The 16763-nt window shown below is 50.6% G+C and overlaps 1 protein-coding gene across 1 annotated transcript in view; it reads right to left on the bottom strand.

The window, feature by feature from the left end:
• LOC123757348 (protein sprint) overlaps positions 1 to 16763 on the bottom strand; it is a 363737-nt gene that overhangs the window by 322227 nt on the left and 24747 nt on the right. The window lies entirely within an intron of this gene.

The raw sequence follows: 16763 nt of genomic DNA, 5'->3' as shown, positions 1-16763 counted from the left end.
AGTCTTATTAAAGTGAGGATAATGCTGGTATTCACTGTCACGCAGGACAGAGGGTCATACACAAGACAATAGGTCTAAACTGGCACATATATATATATATATATATATATATATATATCATAGTTACAATCAATGTTTTAATGTATAAATATGTGAAAACAACTTTCTATTGTGCACTGCCACACAAGGGCAGGGATGGGTTCAACACGAGTGACTTGAAGAGCGGTCCGTTCAACACTACCAAATCACCTCAGACCGTTTTAAATTATAACTAGCACATGTGGAGCAGTACTACTATTGAATTACAATTTAGTACATCAATTACATCAACCGTTTTATTACGGTGTGATAAAGTGTATTATGAACCCCCCCCCCCAAAATGTGTGAAGCGAAGTTTACTGGTGGTAAATTATTAAAATACAGTTAACTCAATAAATAATAAATACAATACAATTTCTTCAATTAATAATCAAATCAATCGCCGGTAGATTCCCCCCCCCCCTACACCTATAAAGTGGAATAGATTAAAACAATTTTATTCAGCATTATTGAAAAGGCTAAATTGTTATTACGTGTTATATTGGGTTGTATTCAGTTACAATTATGCAAAAACAACTATTATTGCTGAAATTGTTCTTGCAAGTACGGCAAGAGACCACCAGCCTACACAGGCCGGTCCCCCTTGTTTTAGAACACCCCCCCCCCCCCCCCCCCACCAAAAAAAAAAAAATCACCAAGAACAATGGGGGTGGGTCACAACACGTCAGCCAGTGACGTGACTGATTCACGTCTAAGGTCAGTCGCGTCACTGGCTGACGTGTGCGGTCAGTCACGTCACTGGCTGACGTGTACAATCAATCGTCACAGGTCGATAAATCACGTCCTGACGCACCTGTCTCTGCCAATCAAATCTGAGAATACTATCCCGCTTGGCCCAGAATAACAGCTTATTGGCTGACAAACAACTCTACTACGCGATTGGTCGACGGCAAGCCATTTTCTCTCACCACTCGCCTTACGCCATTGGCCGAGAAACTCCACTAAATTTGAAATCCCTGGTTGAGTAGCTTTTGGCCATTCGGCGGAGCCCAATGAGACCAAGCAACACAAAAAATGATTGATTACAACACTGGCCATCACAAGCGGGAGGGTCATAACACAACCCTTGGTAACACAACGTAATTGGACTGTAAATTGGGTTCCTTATTGTCGGTAAAGATTTATTGGACGAGACGGTGAGGTGTGGAGGGGAGGGGGGTGCCTGGCAGTGATGTGGAGAGGGGGGGGGTGCCTGGCAGTGATGGGGGGGAGGGGGGGTGCCTGGCAGTGTCGTGCAGGAGAGGGGACACACCTGACAGTGACGTGCAGGAGAGGGGGACACACCTGACAGTGACGTGCAGGAGAGGGGGACACACCTGACAGTGACGTGCAGGAGAGGGGGACACACCTGACAGTGACGTGCAGGAGAGGGGGACACACCTGACAGTGACGTGCAGGAGAGGGGACACACCTGACAGTGACGTGCAGGAGAGGGGGACACACCTGACAGTGACGTGCAGGAGAGGGGGACACACCTGACAGTGACGTGCAGGAGAGGGGGACACACCTGACAGTGACGTGCAGGAGAGGGGACACACCTGACAGTGACGTGCAGGAGAGGGGGACACACCTGACAGTGACGTGCAGGAGAGGGGACACACCTGACAGTGACGTGCAGGAGGGGGACACGCCTGACAGTGACGTGCAGGAGAGGGGGACACACCTGACAGTGACGTGCAGGAGAGGGGGACACACCTGACAGTGACGTGCAGGAGAGGGGACACACCTGACAGTGAGCAAATATGTGTTATCATTTCCATCAAGACAAGACTATCATCTTCCACGACCAAGTGGCACAGAAGACGACGCGCCAGGTTCCTACACATGTGGTGTGATGAACTACACACTAAATAATGAACAGTAATGACTCTACCTTTCCTTCAGGATAACCTTAAACGTCACCACAGAGCCCCTTAAAGAGCTGCTGACACATGAGGCGCAGACCTAAGGGTTATGGCGCCGCGTAATGACGAGGCTGATGTATTCATCAGAGGGGAGAAGGCAGGGGTGGGGAGGGGGTGGGGAGGGGGAGGGAAGGAAGGAGGGGAAGGCAGGGGGGGGGGGAGGAGGGAAGGCAGCCCCCCCCCCCCACCACACTCTACTGACCAAAATATTACTTCTTGATATCTACTTCATGACTCGTGTCCTATTAATTGCTCTGGTTATTAAAGTAAAACTTTCTAAACACAATACGGTATTAAAGAATGTTGGTGATATTTTTATTGTGTTTTTATTTTTGTTTCGTTTTAATAAATCTTTCTATTCCATTTTGTGTGAAAGAGCTTTGGTCCCGCCTCTCAACTGTCAATCAACAGGTGTACAGGTTCCTGAGCCTACTGGGCTCTATCATATCAACATTTGAAACTGTGTATGGAGTCAGCCTCCACCACATCACTGCCTAATGCATTCCACCTGTTAACTACTCTGACACTGAAAAAGTTCTTTCTAACGTCTCTGTGGCTGATTTAGGTGCTCAGTGTCCACCTATGTCCCCTTGTTCGTATTCCTCCCGTGCTAAACAGTTTGTCTTAATCTACCCTGTCAATTCCTGAGAATTTTGTAGGTTGTGATCATATCTCCCATTTCTCTTGTCTCCCAGTGTCGTGAGGTGCATTTCCCGCAGCCTTTCCTCGTAACTCATGCCTCTTAGTTCTGGGACTAGTCTAGTGGCATACCTCTGAACTTTTTCCTGCTTCGCCTTGTGCTTGACAAGGTACGAGCTCCATGCTGGGGCCGCATACCCCCGGATTGGTCTTACATATGTGATATACAAGGTTCTGAATGAATCCTTACACAGGTTCCTGAAGGCAGTTCTGATGTTAGGCAACCTCCCATACGCCGCAGATGTTATTCTCTTGATGTGGGCTTTAGGAGATAGGTTTGGTGTGATATCAATTCCCAGAGTTTTCTCTCTGTCCGTTTTATGAAGTACTTCATCTCCCATCATGTATCCTGTGTCTGGTCTCCTGTTTCTACCGCCTAGTTTCATTACCTTACATTTACTCGGGTTGAACTTTAGTAGCCATTTGTTGGACCATTCATTTAGTCTGTCTATGTCAGCTTGTAGCCTCATGCTATCTTTCTCCGTCTTAATCCTCCTCATAATTTTTGCATCACCAGCAAGCAATGAGAAGAATGATTCTATACCCTCTGGGAGATTATTTACATATATCAGTATGGGTCTAAGAACTGAACCCTGCGGGACTCCACTGTTGACGTCTCGCCAGTCTGAGACCTCACCCCTCACAGTGACTCGCTGTCTTCTGTTACTTAGGTACTCCCTTATTAAATGGAGTACTTTCCCTTTCACTCCAGCTTTCGCACTAGTCTCTGATGTGGTACTGTGTCAAAGGCTTTCTGGCAATCCAAAAATATGCAGTCTGCCCACTCCTCTTTTTCCTGCCTGATTTTTGTTGCCTGATCGTAGAATTCAATTAATCCTGTGAGGCATGACTTGCCATCCCTGAACCATGTTGGTGTTCTGTTACAAAGTTCCTTCACTCCAGATGTTCCACTAGCTTTTTTCGCACAATTTTCTTCAATAACTTGCATGGTATGCAGGTTAGGGACACTGGCCTGTAGTTCAGTGCCTCCAGTCTATCCCTGTTCTTGTATATCGAGACTACGTTTGCCGTCTACCAAATTTCTGGCAGTTCACCTGTTACCAGTGATTTGTCATACACCATGGAGAGTGGCAGGCACAGTGCTTCTGCTCCTTCCTTTAGTATCCATGGTGATATTCCATCCGGGCCTATAGCCTTTGTCATATCTAACTCTAGCAAAAGTTTCCTTACATCCCTACTGGTAATCTCAAATTCCTCTAGTGGTGCCTGGTTAACTATTCCTTCTCTTATCTCTAGAACGTCTCCTTGCTCAAATGTGAAGACTTCCTGGTATTTCTTATTGAGTTCCTCGCATACTTCTTTGTTGTCTGTAGTGAATCTGACTGCCCCTATCCTCAGTTTCATTACCTGTTCCTTCACTGTTGTCTTTCTCCTGATGTAACTGTGCAGCAGTTTAGGTCGAGTCTTTGCCTTGTTTGCTATGTCGTTTTCATATTGCCCTTCTGCCTCTCTTCTCACCCTGACGTAATCATTCCTGGCTCTCTGGTATCCTTCTCCGTTCTCAAGTGTCCTGTTATTTATAGAGTTTCTCCACGCTCTTTTACTTTGTTGCTTAGCTATCCTACATCTGATTAAACCATGAGTTTCTCATCTGCATTGCATTTTTTCCTTTTGTGCCGGAATAAACTTTTCTGCTGCTTCCTTACACTTCTGCGTGATGAATTCCATCATGTCTTGGGCCGTCTTTCCCCCGAGCTCTGTTTCCCATGTTATATCCGCTAGGAATATAACTTATCTCCTCATAGTTTCCCCTTTGGAATGCTAGTCTTTTGCTTTCAGTTCCCTTTCTCGAGTACTTTAACCCTTCTTCGACCAGATATTCAAACATCAGTACACTGTGATCGCCCATTCCTACTGGGGGCCTCGAAGTCAATTTCTCTTATGTCGGAGTCAGAGTGAAGACTAGGTCGAGTCTCGCTGGTTCATCGTTTCCCCTCATTCTTGTGGGTTCCCTGACATGTTGGCTTAAAAAGTTTTTTGTTGCCACCTCCAGTAGTTTAGCTCTCCATGTTTCCACTCCTCCATGCGGTTCCCTGTTCTCCCAGTCTATCCTTCCGTGATTGAAGTCCCCCATGATGAGCAGATGGGATCGAATTCTACAGGCAGCAGCGGCTGCCCTCTCAATTATATTGTTAACTGCCATGTTTCTGTCACACTCTTGCCTGGGGTCTTTATCATTTGGTGGAGGGTTGTATATCACTGCTACTACTACTCTTGGTCCTCCCTTCGTCATGGTGCTTGTTATGTAATCTCTAAACCCTTCACAGCCTGGGATAACCATCTCCTTGAAACTACATTCCTTTCTCATGAATAGGGCCACTGTGTGTGCGCGCGTATGTGTGTTAGATAGAAATATATGAAGTAGACATAACATAGGAAAAATAAATTGGTAAAACTTTTAAAACTTACGCTGGGAGCTATTCAAGGTCATATTCACAACCTACGTCAAACCAGCTGATGAACATGCAGCACCAGAAGGAAACCCTAAATTTGAGGAAGTTATGATGACAAATAGAGGGAGCTGGACCTAACAACCCTACGAGAGAGGGAGACCACAGGAGATATGATCACAACGTTCAAAATACCGAGGATAACAGACAAGGAACAATCTTACTCTATATGAGGTATGACACGACAAGAATGGGACTTGACAATGGTTGCCACCTCCATTCCCAGCTTGAAGAACATGTACAACAGTGAACTAGAACATGGCTATGTCAGCACCAGGTGCCAGTAGCTAGAAGTCTGGGGCCCAAGAGCCAGATCTCACCGAGGTACACCACACTAGCAACATTCCTAAAGCAACGTACACAGTAAATGTTGACGGATGAGTCAAGTGGTGTACTGTGTTCAGTGTTGATTGCATTAAGCATTTTACCAGCCGTAATTGTCGAGAACTAGCGTGGTGAAGCCCTCAGAGAGCGGTGTAACAGAGTGCAATGTTGACCCGTCTTGAGACTACCCTAAGATGGCTCCGAGGATCAGCGTCCCCGAGGCCCGGTCTCGGATCAGCCTGCTTGCTCGCACGTTATTATTTATAATGAACTATTTTATACTAAGTGAACGTGTTGATAACAGTGGGAGGGGGAGCCCGGGGGAGGGGAGCCCGGGGTGGCGCCACCACCAGGGGCGGCTGCCTTTGTCTGGAGATATCCCCACTATCTGCCAGCCTCCGTCTGGTCATCACACCTATATCACCCTGCCTCACACGGTGACATGTGTGTTTGTTTATTATACCCCCCCCATGCCCGCCCTGTGGGGGGCGGGGGACCCCCATGCCCGCCCTGTGGGTGGTGGGGGACCCCCATGCCCGCCCTGTGGGTGGTGGGGGACCCCCATGCCCGCCCTGTGGGGGGCGGGGGACCCCCATGCCCGCCCTGTGGGTGGTGGGGGACCCCCATGCCCGCCCTGTGGGTGGTGGGGGACCCCCATGCCCGCCCTGTGGGTGGTGGGGGACCCCCATGCCCGTCCTGTGGGTGGTGGGGGACCCCCATGCCCGCCCTGTGGGGGGCGGGGGACCCCCATGCCCGTCCTGTGGGTGGTGGGGGACCCCCATGCCCGCCCTGTGGGGGGCGGGGGACCCCCATGCCCGCCCTGTGGATGGTGGGGGACCCCCATGCCCGCCCTGTGGGTGGTGGGGGACCCCCATGCCCGCCCTGTGGGTGGTGGGGGACCCCCATGCCCGCCCTGTGGGTGGTGGGGGACCCCCATGCCCGCCCTGTGGGTGGTGGGGGACCCCCATGCCCGCCCTGTGGGTGGTGGGGGACCCCCATGCCCGCCCTGTGGGTGGTGGGGGACCCCCATGCCCGCCCTGTGGGTGGTGGGGGACCCCCATGCCCGCCCTGTGGGTGGTGGGGGACCCCCATGCCCGCCCTGTGGGTGGTGGGGGACCCCCATGCCCGCCCTGTGGGTGGTGGGGGACCCCCATGCCCGCCCTGTGGGGGGCGGGGGACCCCCATGCCCGCCCTGTGGGTGGTGGGGGACCCCCATGCCCGTCCTGTGGGTGGTGGGGGACCCCCATGCCCGCCCTGTGGGGGGCGGGGGACCCCCATGCCCGCCCTGTGGATGGTGGGGGACCCCCATGCCCGCCCTGTGGGTGGTGGGGGACCCCCATGCCCGCCCTGTGGGGGGCGGGGGACCCCCATGCCCGCCCTGTGGGTGGTGGGGGACCCCCATGCCCGTCCTGTGGGTGGTGGGGGACCCCCATGCCCGCCCTGTGGGGGGGCGGGGGACCCCCATGCCCGCCCTGTGGGTGGTGGGGGACCCCCATGCCCGCCCTGTGGGGGGCGGGGGACCCCCATGCCCGCCCTGTGGGTGGTGGGGGACCCCCATGCCCGTCCTGTGGGTGGTGGGGGACCCCCATGCCCGTCCTGTGGGTGGTGGGGGACCCCCATGCCCGCCCTGTGGGTGGCGGGGGACCCCCATGCCCGTCCTGTGGGTGGTGGGGGACCCCCATGCCCGCCCTGTGGGTGGTGGGGGACCCCCATGCCCGCCCTGTGGGTGGCGGGGGACCCCCATGCCCGTCCTGTGGGTGGTGGGGGACCCCCATGCCCGCCCTGTGGGTGGCGAAAGACTAAAGTGGCATATATTCAGGTGAGGAAATGACCCCAAATGTGATCCTCAATATCAAGGTAATTAACATTGATGGTGAACCAGTCACAGGTTTGGTTGCCTCAACTTCGACATCAAGTTACATGGGAGTGATCGATGGTCAGTGTTGCAGCCAGGGTTATAGTACACGATCCTGGGGTGGTCAGGTGAGACGTCTGGACGCTCAAAGTTTTCACTGTGACTCTTATTATAGACAAACTTGGTAGTCCAGGCTAGAACTCCCCTTACCTGGGAGGGAGGTGTGGTAATAAGGGGTAATATGGGAACAAACGCCACCTGTGTGGTGGTGATAATGTTCGCTGCTCTTTACTCGTGGCATACGACCTATATTGTCTTGTACCGTCACTTGACAATAACGTATTATAAGTAATAAAATACCCGACTCCAGGCTAGAGCAATACTCAAGGCTGAGAGGAATTAATTATCAAGTCTTAATTCTCAAGACTTGAGAATTAAGTCAAATTCGCATGTCACCTCAACTAAAAACTGTCAATACACTTTCGTTCCCGATTGGGATAATTATCTTAATTAAGCCTAATGTAGCGATAACAAAAATAATTAAGTCATTGACCATGTTATCTCAAGTGTGACAGTAACTCTGATACACAAACAAAACAGTGACATTGCGCAAGAACATTAATGTTCTGGTCACAGACCTTCCTTTCCTTTAAGGGCCTGACAGCTGAGTGGACAGCGCTCGGGATTCGTAGTCCTGAGGTTCCGAGTTCGATCCCCGCTGGAGGCGGAAATGAGAATGGAGAAAGAAAAGAGTAGTTTCTTTCACCCTGAGGCGCCTGTTCAGCTAGCAGTAAATAGGTACCTGGGAGTTAGACAGCTGCTACGGGCTGGTTCCTGGGAAGTTTACCTTAGGAGTGTTTCCGGGGCTTAGCGTCCTCGCGGCCCGGTCGTCGACCAGGCAAAGGAAGGCCTGGTAGAGGTCCGGGCCGCGGGGACGCTAAGCCTCGAAATCATCAAGATAATATCAAGATAACCACCTCTCACATGACACCCGTCAGTGTAGAATGAGCCGAGTGTGTTGATGAGTGTGTTGGGCAGGGGTCGGGTGCCCCGGGCGGCAGTCAGCGAGGACACGGTCCCATGTACAAGACACCTGAGAATTTCCTTGGACCTTACCCGAGTTCCTAAGTATATCGCCGCAGATAACAAATGTAAACGGGGAACATGGTTACGAGTGTGTGTAATTAACCATCTCAGTCACGTGAAATTAGCGTGACTGACAGCTGATGACGCTATCCTGGGACCTGTGTATGATGACTGTGTAGCGAGGCCCCCCCCCCTATACTGACACCCATTGTACTCCACACAAGCACGTAGTACTCCACACAGACACGTAGTACTCCACACAGACACGTAGTACTCCACACAGACACGTAGTACTCAAAGTTTCAACCTTGGAGTTACACCAAATGTGTGGAGAGTAAGCTAGCAAGAGTGTGACGAAGCACACTTGTGTGTTACAGACCATCAAGAGTGTTGATGTGTTTCATCAGGTCGCCGCTTCCTTCTTGCCAGTGTGACGAAGGAACATCATATTCACGAAGAACCCCAGGAGTGGAGTTTTGAAATGTATAATTATACCATGTTTCAAGGCACTGTCAATGTATGCTACGTAGGTACAAAACCAGTTAGTTCTTCAAGATGATCATCAAGGACGCCGATGGTAGAGTGCCGAGCAGAGATAGTGCCCCCCCCCCTCGGTGTCCTGTGGGTGGTGGAACGGTCTCGCTTCATGCTGGTCGGAGTTCAATCCCCGACCATCCAAGTGATTGGGCACCATTCCTTTCCCTCGTCCCATCCCGAATCCTTATCCTGATCCCTTCTCAGGGCTATATAGACGTAATGGCTTGGCACTTTTCCCCATGATGGTTCACTTCCCTTCGGTGTGACCCATAATATCCCATATCCCCATTATCTCACCTTCAATGGGTTAAAAAATTCCTGCATAAGGTTTTATTGTACATATTGTACATTCAGATCATCACACTAAACATAGCCTTATACTGGCTTGAATACACAGGTGAATATAACTAGGTGAATACACACACACAAATATATTATGATTATTTTAGAAGAATTTTTTCTAAAATAATATTTCCTGACATCTACTGTACGCAGACGCCGTCTTGGTGAATCCTCTCTCATACACAACCTTCCCAACATGGACCAGAGTCCTGGCTTTGTTGCTGTCGACTCTTACCTTTCACAGTACACACTCAAATGTTCTAACCTTTCTAACAAACGTGACCTAACATAAGCCTACCCTTCCTTTTCTCTATTTTTATTACATTCCCTTTCTTACTCCCATTATTTCACCCTTTATTTCACCCTTTATTACACCCTTTATTACACCTATCTCTTCCGTACCTATCGCCTTGCTCTTATCTTCCTCCAAGGTTTCCTCCTCACCTCTCTCTTGCCTTACTTATGCCCGTGCCTAGTCTCATCTCGTCTCATCTTACGGGCTATTCATGCCCTTGCCACCTTAATCTTCATCAATCAATCAATCGTCTCATCACAATAGACTTGCTAATGGTCCAGGACGGACCGAAACGTCGTCGTCTGCTCATCGTCTGGCATGTGGTTTGGTCAACTGATTGCTGAACGCTTTGTTGGCCGTCTTGCTCTCCTCTGAGCACGACACAATATGTGTAGAGGAGAGGTCATGGGGTCACCTCCCCCCCCCCACAAGGATGCCAGGTCAAAATTAAGATGACACCTTAGCTCTTAAAAAAGGATATATTATAAGGATTATCCTTATAACATAAAGGATATTATATTACAAGGATAAATATAAAAAAACACCAAGACGCGATACACCAGACCCTCCAAGACGCGATACACCAGACCCTCCAAGACGCGATACACCAGACCCTCCAAGACGCGATACACCAGACCCTCCAAGACGCGATACACCAGACCCTCCAAGACGCGATACACCAGACCCTCCAAGACGCGATACACCAGACCCTCCAAGACGCGATACACCAGACCCTCCAAGACGCGATACACCAGACCCTCCAAGACGCGATACACCAGACCCTCCAAGACGCGATACACCAGACCCTCCAAGACGCGATACACCAGACCCTCCAAGACGCGATACACCAGACCCTCCAAGACGCGATACACCAGACCCTCCAAGACGCGATACACCAGACCCTCCAAGACGCGATACACCAGACCCTCCAAGACGCGATACACCAGACCCTCCAAGACGCGATACACCAGACCCTCCAAGACGCGATACACCAGACCCTCCAAGACGCGATACACCAGACCCTCCAAGACGCGATACACCAGACCCTCCAAGACGCGATACACCAGACCCTCCAAGACGCGATACACCAGACCCTCCAAGACGCGATACACCAGACCCTCCAAGACGCGATACACCAGACCCTCCAAGACGCGATACACCAGACCCTCCAAGACGCGATACACCAGACCCTCCAAGACGCGATACACCAGACCCTCCAAGACGCGATACACCAGACCCTCCAAGACGCGATACACCACACTCTCCAAGACGCGATACACCAGACCCTCCAAGACACGATACACCACACCCTCCAAGACGCGATACACCAGACCCTCCAAGACACGATACAAACATTACAGTGACGACCAACACCGTCCTTATAGAATATTCAACAGGCCAAAGAAATACGAGTATCCATGCCAGGAGTGAAGCCCACCAGGCAGCCTCACCTGGGGCGAGGCTGCCTCACCTGTTCACCTGTGAGAACGCGGGTGTAGGGAGGCGGGTCCACAGGCGAGAACGCGGGTGTAGGGAGGCGGGTCCACAGGCGAGAACGCGGGTGTAGGGAGGCGGGTCCACAGGCGAGAACGCGGGTGTAGGGAGGCGGGTCCACAGGCGAGAACGCGGGTGTAGGGAGGCGGGTCCACAGGCGAGAACGCGGGTGTAGGGAGGCGGGTCCACAGGCGAGAACGCGGGTGTAGGGAGGCGGGTCCACAGGCGAGAACGCGGGTGTAGGGAGGCGGGTCCACAGGCGAGAACGCGGGTGTAGGGAGGCGGGTCCACAGGCGAGAACGCGGGTGTAGGGAGGCGGGTCCACAGGCGAGAACGCGGGTGTAGGGAGGCGGGTCCACAGGCGAGAACGCGGGTGTAGGGAGGCGGGTCCACAGGCGAGAACGCGGGTGTAGGGAGGCGGGTCCACAGGCGAGAACGCGGGTGTAGGGAGGCGGGTCCACAGGCGAGAACGCGGGTGTAGGGAGGCGGGTCCACAGGCGAGAACGCGGGTGTAGGGAGGCGGGTCCACAGGCGAGAACGCGGGTGTAGGGAGGCGGGTCCACAGGCGAGAACGCGGGTGTAGGGAGGCGGGTCCACAGGCGAGAACGCGGGTGTAGGGAGGCGGGTCCACAGGCGAGAACGCGGGTGTAGGGAGGCGGGTCCACAGGCGAGAACGCGGGTGTAGGGAGGCGGGTCCACAGGCGAGAACGCGGGTGTAGGGAGGCGGGTCCACAGGCGAGAACGCGGGTGTAGGGAGGCGGGTCCACAGGCGAGAACGCGGGTGTAGGGAGGCGGGTCCACAGGCGAGAACGCGGGTGTAGGGAGGCGGGTCCACAGGCGAGAACGCGGGTGTAGGGAGGCGGGTCCACAGGCGAGAACGCGGGTGTAGGGAGGCGGGTCCACAGGCGAGAACGCGGGTGTAGGGAGGCGGGTCCACAGGCGAGAACGCGGGTGTAGGGAGGCGGGTCCACAGGCGAGAACGCGGGTGTAGGGAGGCGGGTCCACAGGCGAGAACGCGGGTGTAGGGAGGCGGGTCCACAGGCGAGAACGCGGGTGTAGGGAGGCGGGTCCACAGGCGAGAACGCGGGTGTAGGGAGGCGGGGCCACAGGCGAGAACGCGGGTGTAGGGAGGCGGGGCCACAGGTGAGAACGTAGTTGAAAAGTGGGAAAAAAACGTCAAGACTTGGGAACCACTGCCTTACCCTAAGCTGAGAAACTTGAAGTAATACAGAACGAGGCCATGAGGATAATTCTTGGTGCTCCAAGATGCACAAGAATCATCAACATGAGGGAAGAACTGAAGTTTCCAACCATACTAGAGAGAATAATGCAAGTTAACACTACCTTCTGTCTTAAAGTCATGAGAGATCCTACATCTCCTGCATTGCTCAGAGACAAATTATTTAGTGCTGTTAACACCCTTTTGACTGGTGCCGACATACCAACTCACTCCTTTTATGATAATTGGCTGAGAAACAATGCTTACAATCTCATTAAACTTAACATTCCTTTTAAGTGCAATCTACCAGTCTCTGATATTCCTCTTTATCTGTACCCCACCATTCAAGTATCATACACACCTGTCACCAAGAAAGATAATGAGAATCTTGCTCTACTCAAAGCTGTCACTCTTGAAACAATTGCCTCCTCCATCGAGAGTCTAAGATCTCACGAGCACTGTGTCTACACCGACGGCTCAGTCCAGTCTTCTACTGGACGGACTGCAGCGGCATGTAGGTTTTATAGAAATAATATCTGCACAAAGACTGTCAGTGTCAGGTTAAACAACTGGCTGACCTCCACACAAGCAGAACTAGCAGCATTACATTTAGCAACCAGCACATTAAAAAATATTGGAGGAGGAATAATATTCTGCGATTCAAAGTCTGCTCTTCAAGCAATCGAAAACTTCTCTTGGAAGATCGACAGCAAGAACCTAATACTCCCAATTATAAATGACCTAATTGATGCACAGAGTAAAGGGTCTCGAATCTCCTTTGTATGGATACCTTCACACATAAATATAACCCATCATAATGAGACAGACATTGCAGCCAAATTAGCGTGTAACAAGTTTGAAGTTGAATTAGATCTAGGTATCCCCATCTCTGCTGTCAAAACTGTATTGGTCCAAACATTCAGATCTGATAGGAAAGAACTTACCGACTCCCAACGACCTGAAAGTACTAGTATAAAAAGCTATGATTTGTTCAGATCTGAAACCTACATCTATGGACAGCACAAAACGTCCACTAGACTGTGCGACACAGTGGTTGCAAGGATCAGGTTGGGTTACCGTTACCTGTGGCAGGTGGCTGCAGGTGACGGGTCTCCCAATCCTGAGCACTCCAGTTGCAAACTCTGTGAGCAGGAACTACGGCATGATCTCCCGCACTACATCACTGAATGCCCAGTTATTAGACCTTTCAGACCAGTTGGCATGAGGTACCTGGAGCTTTGCAATTACTTTATTCACTCTCGTATTCTTGAAGATATCCTCACAGTATACCCAAAATTTGCCAGTGCAGGCTATTAAACACATGGCCCTGTATGACTAACCATCCTGCGAGATGGGGACTTGTATTACCACTGCTACCTTATTCAATCTTGTGTTGTTGATATCCTCAAAATGCATCCGGAGTCTGCCAGTGCAGACCGCCTATCACATGTCTCTGTATGACTAACCATCCTGTGTGATGGGGATTTTATAGCATCACCTAGTTAGCTTTTTTGACACACTGTACTCCACTTCATATAGTCTAGGGTAGCTGCACTAATGCAGATGTACCTCATAACTTAATAAAAAAAATGGTCATAAGTTAGCTTTTTTGACACACTGTACTCCACTTCATATAGTCTAGGGTAGCTGCACTAATGCAGATGTACCTCATAACTTAATAAAAAAAAAAAAAAATAAGCTGAGAGCGCTGGCCAAGGTGGAAGAGTGGTACAAAGAGCTGGGAACTGTGCCCAACATCAGCAAAGGATAAGGAGGGATAACCACCAGTAGCAGCAGCAGCAGCAGCAGTAGCAGCAGCAGCATCATTAACGATGTTTCAGAGTAGCAGTAGTGTGAGCAGGAGAGGGCGAGAGCCGCGTCTGGGTCCCCTCTCTGGCTTCCCTCGCCCCATACTCTCACTCGCCCGCGGCTACCAAGGGGAGCAGACCGAGGGGAACAGGCACTATATGGGACTACACTAGCAGCCAGTAGCGGGAGCCGAGGGAGGTGGGGTGGCGAGCCTGGCTCCCGGCACCCACACATCACCAAGGATTATTTTACACACATCAACAAGTTATTGAGACTCTGTCACGACACATTCCCAAGTGTCACGACACATTCCCAAGTGTCACGACACATTCCCAAGTGTCACGACACTTCTCAACACATGTTCAAGACGATTAAGAAAACGGGATGAGAGACACCCAAGGCTACTTACCCAGATCTTCATGAAAATTGAGGAAGAGAGCCAGAACTTGGCGCAAGGACTACCACCACTAGGAGCCAGCGACCATGGCCTGACCGCACCACCCAGCTAAAGCCTATGAACACAGCTCACGAGGCAAGGGTAAGCAGTGACGCCAAAGAATGGAATTGCTTCAGAGTAACAAAGTAGCCCCTGTAAACACAACGTGACGGTCTGCATGATTCCCTTGTTACAACTTGTAATGAAGTGGTCACATCTTGCTATGACTTTTTTTTGACGTATTACAACGTTGTTACAACTGTTAGGTGTTAAACGTGTTGGAACGTTCTAGAAACGATTTAGCTTCGTCGTGTGATGGGTGAGGTCATCTGGGACACGTGCAATGGAAGGAAAAACAGGAGAGAAAATGGCAGATCAAGAGAAACCCATCAACAATAAGGGATAACTAACCGAGGTACTATGACAATCAATGGTTCAATAGACAATTGCCAAGAAGCAATGAGGAGGAGGAGGAGGAGGAGTGTAAACATGGAGAGGAGAGAACTGGCACCGAGGCCTCGGAGTTAGGAACGACAATATAAACACAAGAACAGTCTCCCAAACACCACCACAATGATGCTCCATACACAGCCACCACCCAAGTAACTACAGTCATATATGGAGGAAGAGAGAGAGAGAGAGAGAGAGAGAAAGACCAAGGGGATGCGGGAGAGTGTATGACCAGGAGGCCAGGTCGAGGACCGGGCCGCGGGGACGCTAAGCCCAGGAATCATCGCAAGGTAAGGAGGGTGTGCAGGAGTGCTGACGACCGACCTGCAACACCTGCAAGTGCTAGGAGTCGTCTAGGAGGCCCTCCTAGACGACACACAAGTATTCCAAGAAACAGAAGTAGTAATGAGACGATAACGTTATCAGATGAAATTAAATACTATAGGACCAGGAGAGGTATCACCTTGTATGTTAAGAGAAGCTGGACAGACCCTAAGTATACCTCTGGCGTTTAACGACTCATTTGCAAAGGGAGAGTTGCCAAGTAGCTGAAAGACGGCAAATGTGACGTCAACATAGAAGAAAAGGAACCTGTAGAAAACACTGAACAAGAGACTAGTGTTACTGACAAGCTTCCCATACAAAGTATTCAAAATAATAAGAACAAGTTTTGTAAAACATCTAGAGAAGATTATGTATGTAAAGAAGCACCAACGTGTACCGAAGGCAAGTTATGCCTAACCAACCTATTGCAGTTTAATGCTAAGGTAAAGAAAATATAACCCAGCCTCCAAAAATGTTAGTACGTAGCAACAACTGGTCGAACGTACAAAAATGGCCTGTTGGGTCCCTTGGAATACTCTAAATGGCACTTTAAACTTGGAACACCAATTATCCAACCGAACATGTGCTAGGCCTCAGGAAAGGAAAGGTTCAGAGGTTAGCACCTTGGCTCGTCCCAAAATTACGAGGGCTGGGATAAGAAACAAGTTAGAAAGCGCTCGAAATATTGTTTCCAGAAAACAGGAAAGAGAGGACATGACTGAGACATATACAATATTTTTGGGGTTGACAGAGGGGGGGAATGGCGATGTTCACACTAATTATACCTATAGAACAGGAGGGCATGGAGGGAAGCTACGGAAACAAATGAGCCATACAGATAGAATTTTGTGTAGCATAGGAATAGTGGGGAAATGTTATGAAGTAACCAAGCAGGTTGCAGAAGCCAACTACATTCATAATTCAAAAGGAGATACAGTCACAGTACTCTATTACCGATGGCTGGAATGGCAGGGTCCAAGAGCTGAATTCCAATCCCACAGTCACAAATAAGGACAATACACGAGTACTATTGTGTGTGATATTGAGTCCATGTAACCAACATGCAAAAAAGACAAGATTGAAATTCACTTTCCTGAACAAGGACGCAAAAATTCCGTCCATTTTAAACCAGAGCCTCGGTCCGTTTGTACTTGAGGTGGACGGTAGAGCGACGGTCTGGCTTCAGGCACCATTCCTTCCCCTCGTCCCATCCCAAATCCTTATCCTAACCCCTTCCAAGTGCAGACGAGGAGTCACAATAACGTTGCTGAAATATGTTGACCAAACCACACACTAGAAAGTGAAGAGACGACAACGTTTCGGTCCGTCCTGGACCATTCTCAAGTCGATTATGTGAATGACGTGAAATCGACTTGAGAATGGTCCAGGACGGACCGAAACGTCGTCGCCCCTCCAAGT

The sequence above is a fragment of the Procambarus clarkii genome, chromosome 22 (genome assembly GCF_040958095.1).
Source record: "Procambarus clarkii isolate CNS0578487 chromosome 22, FALCON_Pclarkii_2.0, whole genome shotgun sequence".
Classification (NCBI taxonomy): domain Eukaryota; kingdom Metazoa; phylum Arthropoda; class Malacostraca; order Decapoda; family Cambaridae; genus Procambarus; species Procambarus clarkii.
This window is presented reverse-complemented; position numbering and strand designations above follow the sequence as displayed.